The 6430-nt window shown below is 39.1% G+C and overlaps 1 non-coding gene across 1 annotated transcript; it reads right to left on the reverse strand.

The window, feature by feature from the left end:
• Window positions 1–4620: 4620 nt before the first annotated feature.
• On the reverse strand, window positions 4621–4693 carry TRNAR-UCG (transfer RNA arginine (anticodon UCG)). The gene has a single exon. It is a non-coding gene; the product is annotated as a tRNA-Arg (tRNA).
• Between the last annotated feature and the right edge of the window lie 1737 nt (window positions 4694–6430).

Genomic DNA, 6430 nt, shown 5'->3' on the forward strand with positions numbered 1-6430 from the left:
TCATTCGTTTCACTTTTCTGTCTTTAATTAAAATGACCATTTTAAACCTCCGGCACCCACCACTTCAATCTTACAGTTTTTGTGCTATCATAGGGCCTTGGAACTTTTGGCAAGTGGACAGAAGCAGTCAGAGAACCACATCACAATAGATACTCCTTTGCCTGATACCTTTCACAACAAACTGCTCTTGGAAGAAGACGTTAACCGGTCCTTGCTCTCAGACAGACACAGAAAGCCTATCACCACCTCTACGAACATATTTTAATCAAACCAATATATATCATTCAACAATTATGCCACTGTATCAATATCACTACAACTAGAGACAGAAAGGAATTTAAAAAACAATCTACCCATTTGAATAACCAGCAGAGTTTTAAGGACGTACAAATTGGAATGTGACAATTTCAGAGTTCCTCATTCATAAGAAGTCTATGAGATAGTATCTCAGAAAGATCTCAAGATTATAGCAAAAATGGTTGTAAGGGTGATTTATACCACACAATTGCAACTAGGTGCCTCAATCTGGAAGAGACCAGTCCTTGACAGATTACACAATTTGGGCAACAGCAAAGGCAGCAATTGTGTCAATCGTTTATGATTCTTCTCCAGTACTATATTTTTTCTGAGGGACAAATAGCATTATTCCTGGAGAAATTCATACAGCTTCTACGCATGCATAGTTTCTGCTTTCTGCACGCACACACTCTCTGAACTGCATCTACCCACAGTTCTGTTAAGAATGATTGTGCCGTGTCATATTGTTGCATACGTATTGCATATCCATGGCATTTATGAAGAGGTACTTTGGTATGGCAGAAAGACAGAAAAGTAGCAATACTGAAGGCATAACGTGACTGATTGTGCAGTTTGCATTGGGCTTTCTTAATGAGTGAGAGTGAAAGGAGTATTGTAAGAGTGTGTTTCCAGTTTGTATGTAAAGATAAGTTGGGTGCTGTGAGAAAAAGGTTCAACCATGAAGGGACTCGAACCCTCAACCTTCTGATCTGAAGTCAGAAGACTTATCCATTATGCCACATGGTCACTGACTGCAATATGTTTGGGTGTTTAGGGTTAGGTGGTATGAATGGATGTGGAACATATCAATTACAGGTGCGCAGGACAGGATCCCATACCGTTCTTCATCTTCTTTCCATCAAAGGAGTTTTTTCAAACAATATCTAGATAATTTCCAAAGTTTCATATCTTATGATGTGCTTTTTTGCCGTTAATCCTCCTTTCTTCTTTTATTGAATACTCTGTTTTATGCTGCTATGGTATTTTTGGATTATTTGAAAAGAGAATGAAACTGCTTTGACAGTAGTTCAGACTTCCCATTTCTTGACTTGCTAATTTGCTCCCTGAATTAGCTTATACAAGTGACATGAACAGGGCCTTGACCTAAGCACGTACCTGAAAGCCTGTCACCACCTCTAGAAATAAAATTCACAGCAGCTCAAAACATTCATTTTGAAAGAGAATATTTCAAGTGAGTCCAAGTTTAATTTCAATAAAGAAAGCTGTATAAAATGACACGCTGCACATTTGGGTAACCAGCATGACTCTTTTCAGTGAAGAAGTGGAATGGTTCTGTTGCAATATACTATCACCCTGGCAAGCTGCTACGAGGAAGAGTAAACAATATGATTAGGTATCAGCAAAAATGTATTAGTTCAGGGTGTGCACCTCAGATAGTCTTAAACTTACACACCCTGGTCTGTGAGAGTAGTGCCCTATCCATTGCGGCATTGAGGGTAATCTGCAAGACAGAGTTCCAAAATCATCCTTTCATCTCAGTTCATGGCCACATACAGTATTTCTGCAGTCATTCGTTTCACTTTTCTGTCTTTAATTAAAATGACCATTTTAAACCTCCGGCACCCACCACTTCAATCTTACAGTTTTTGTGCTATCATAGGGCCTTGGAACTTTTGGCAAGTGGACAGAAGCAGTCAGAGAACCACATCACAATACATACTCCTTTGCCTGATACCTTTCACAACAAACTGCTCTTGGAAGAAGACGTTAACCGGTCCTTGCTCTCAGACAGACACAGAAAGCCTATCACCACCTCTACGAACATATTTTAATCAAACCAATATATATCATTCAACAATTATGCCACTGTATCAATATCACTACAACTAGAGACAGAAAGGAATTTAAAAAACAATCTACCCATTTGAATAACCAGCAGAGTTTTAAGGACGTACAAATTGGAATGTGACAATTTCAGAGTTCCTCATTCATAAGAAGTCTATGAGATAGTATCTCAGAAAGATCTCAAGATTATAGCAAAAATGGTTGTAAGGGTGATTTATACCACACAATTGCAACTAGGTGCCTCAATCTGGAAGAGACCAGTCCTTGACAGATTACACAATTTGGGCAACAGCAAAGGCAGCAATTGTGTCAATCGTTTATGATTCTTCTCCAGTACTATATTTTTTCTGAGGGACAAATAGCATTATTCCTGGAGAAATTCATACAGCTTCTACGCATGCATAGTTTCTGCTTTCTGCACGCACACACTCTCTGAACTGCATCTACCCACAGTTCTGTTAAGAATGATTGTGCCGTGTCATATTGTTGCATACGTATTGCATATCCATGGCATTTATGAAGAGGTACTTTGGTATGGCAGAAAGACAGAAAAGTAGCAATACTGAAGGCATAACATGACTGATTGTGCAGTTTGCATTGGGCTTTCTTAATGAGTGAGAGTGAAAAGAGTATTGTAAGAGTGTGTTTCCAGTTTGTATGTAAAGATAAGTTGGGTGCTGTGAGAAAGAGACTCAACCACGAATGGACTCGAACCCTCAATCTTCTGATCCGAAGTCAGACACCTTATCCATTAGGCCACATGGTCACTGACTGTAATATGCTTGGGTGTTTAGGGTTAGGTGGTATGAATGGATGTGGAACATATCAATTACAGGTGCGCAGGACAGGATCCCATACCGTTCTTCATCTTCTTTCCATCAAAGCAGTTTTTTCAAACAATATCTAGATAATTTCCAAAGTTTCATTTCTTATGATGTGTTTTTTTGCCGTTAATCCTCCTTTCTTCTTTTGCTGAATACTCTGTTTTATGCTGCAATGGTATTTTTGGATTATTTGAAAAGAGAATGAAACTGCTTTGACAGTAGTTCAGACTTCCCATTTCTTGACTTGCTAATTTGCTCCCTGAATTAGCTTACACAAGTGACATGAACAGGGCCTTGACCTAAGCACGTACCTGAAAGCCTGTCACCACCTCTAGAAATAAAATTCACAGCAGCTCAAAACATTCATTTTGAAAGAGAATATTTCAAGTGAGTCCAAGTTTAATTTCAATAAAGAAAGCTGTATAAAATGACACGCTGCACATTTGGGTAACCAGCATGACTCTTTTCAGTGAAGAAGTGGAATGGTTCTGTTGCAATATACTATCACCCTGGCAAGCTGCTACGAGGAAGAGTAAACAATATGATTAGGTTTCAGCAAAAATGTATTAGTTCAAGGTGTGCACCTCAGATAGACTTAAACTTACACACCCTGGTCTGTGAGGGTAGTGCCCTATCCATTGCGGCATTGAGGGTAATCTGCAAGACAGAGTTCCAAAATCATCCTTTCATCTCAGTTCATGGCCACATACAGTATTTCTGCAGAAATTCGTTTCACTTTTCTGTCTTTAATTAAATTGACCATTTTAAACCTCCGGCACCCATCACTTCAATCTTACCGTTTTTGTGCTATCATAGGGCCTTGGAACTTTTGGCAAGTGGACAGAAGCAGTCAGAGAACCACATCATAATACATACTCCTTTGCCTGATACCTTTCAGAACAAACTGCTCTTGGAAAAAGACGTTAACCGGTCCTTGCTCTCAGACAGACACAGAAAGCCTATCACCACCTCTACGAACATATTTCAATCAAACCAATATATATCATTCAACAATTATGCCTCTGTATCAATATAACTACAACTCGAGACAGAAAGGATTTTAAAAACAATCTGCCCATTTGAATAACCAGCATAGTTTTAAGGACGTACAAATTGGAATGTGACAATTTCAGAGTTCCTCATTCATAAGAAGTCTGTGAGATAGTATCTCAGAAAGATCTCAAGTTTATAGCAAAAATGGTTGTAAGGGTGATTTTTACCACACAATTGCAACTAGGTGCCTCAATCTGCAAGAGACCAGTCCTTGACAGATTACACAACTGGGGCAACAGCAAAGGCAGCAATTGTTTCAATCCTTTATGATTCTTCTCTAGTACTATACTTTTTCTGAGGGACAATTTGCATTATTCCTGGAGAAAATCATAGAGCTTCTACCCATGCATAATTTCGGCTTTCTGCATGCACACACTCCCTGCACTGAATCTACCCACAGTTCTGTTCAGAATGATTGTGCCATGTCATATTGTTGTATACGTATTGCATATCTGGGCAATTTATGAAGAGGTACTTTGGTATGGCAGAAAGACAGAAAAGTAGCAATGCTGAAGGCATAACGTGACAGATTGTGCAGTTTGCATTGGGCTTTCTTAATGAGTGAGAGTGAAAGGACTATTGTAAGAGTGTGTTTCCAGTTTGTATGTAAAGATAAGTTGGGTGCTGTGAGAAAAAGATTCAACCACGAAGGGACTCGAACCCTCAATCTTCTGATCCGAAGTCAGACACCTTATCCATTAGGCCACATGGTCACTGACTGCAATATGCTTGGGTGTTTAGGGTTAGGTGGTATGAATGGATGTGGAACATATCAATTACAGGTGCGCAGGACAGGATCCCATACCGTTCTTCATCTTCTTTCCATCAAAGCAGTTTTTTCAAACAATATCTAGATAATTTCCAAAGTTTCATTTCTTATGATGTGTTTTTTTGCCGTTAATCCTCCTTTCTTCTTTTGCTGAATACTCTGTTTTATGCTGCAATGGTATTTTTGGATTATTTGAAAAGAGAATGAAACTGCTTTGACAGTAGTTCAGACTTCCCATTTCTTGACTTGCTAATTTGCTCCCTGAATTAGCTTACACAAGTGACATGAACAGGGCCTTGACCTAAGCACGTACCTGAAAGCCTGTCACCACCTCTAGAAATAAAATTCACAGCAGCTCAAAACATTCATTTTGAAAGAGAATATTTCAAGTGAGTCCAAGTTTAATTTCAATAAAGAAAGCTGTATAAAATGACACGCTGCACATTTGGGTAACCAGCATGACTCTTTTCAGTGAAGAAGTGGAATGGTTCTGTTGCAATATACTATCACCCTGGCAAGCTGCTACGAGGAAGAGTAAACAATATGATTAGGTTTCAGCAAAAATGTATTAGTTCAAGGTGTGCACCTCAGATAGACTTAAACTTACACACCCTGGTCTGTGAGGGTAGTGCCCTATCCATTGCGGCATTGAGGGTAATCTGCAAGACAGAGTTCCAAAATCATCCTTTCATCTCAGTTCATGGCCACATACAGTATTTCTGCAGTCATTCGTTTCACTTTTCTGTCTTTAATTAAATTGACCATTTTAAACCTCCGGCACCCATCACTTCAATCTTACCGTTTTTGTGCTATCATAGGGCCTTGGAACTTTTGGCAAGTGGACAGAAGCAGTCAGAGAACCACATCATAATACATACTCCTTTGCCTGATACCTTTCAGAACAAACTGCTCTTGGAAAAAGACGTTAACCGGTCCTTGCTCTCAGACAGACACAGAAAGCCTATCACCACCTCTACGAACATATTTCAATCAAACCAATATATATCATTCAACAATTATGCCTCTGTATCAATATAACTACAACTCGAGACAGAAAGGATTTTAAAAACAATCTGCCCATTTGAATAACCAGCATAGTTTTAAGGACGTACAAATTGGAATGTGACAATTTCAGAGTTCCTCATTCATAAGAAGTCTGTGAGATAGTATCTCAGAAAGATCTCAAGTTTATAGCAAAAATGGTTGTAAGGGTGATTTTTACCACACAATTGCAACTAGGTGCCTCAATCTGCAAGAGACCAGTCCTTGACAGATTACACAACTGGGGCAACAGCAAAGGCAGCAATTGTTTCAATCCTTTATGATTCTTCTCTAGTACTATACTTTTTCTGAGGGACAATTTGCATTATTCCTGGAGAAAATCATAGAGCTTCTACCCATGCATAATTTCGGCTTTCTGCATGCACACACTCCCTGCACTGAATCTACCCACAGTTCTGTTCAGAATGATTGTGCCATGTCATATTGTTGTATACGTATTGCATATCTGGGCAATTTATGAAGAGGTACTTTGGTATGGCAGAAAGACAGAAAAGTAGCAATGCTGAAGGCATAACGTGACTGATTGTGCAGTTTGCATTGGGCTTTCTTAATGAGTGAGAGTGAAAGGACTATTGTAAGAGTGTGTTTCCAGTTTGTATGTAAAGATAAGTTGGGTGCT

This window comes from Pleurodeles waltl, chromosome 4_1 (genome assembly GCF_031143425.1).
Source record: "Pleurodeles waltl isolate 20211129_DDA chromosome 4_1, aPleWal1.hap1.20221129, whole genome shotgun sequence".
NCBI classification, from domain to species: domain Eukaryota; kingdom Metazoa; phylum Chordata; class Amphibia; order Caudata; family Salamandridae; genus Pleurodeles; species Pleurodeles waltl.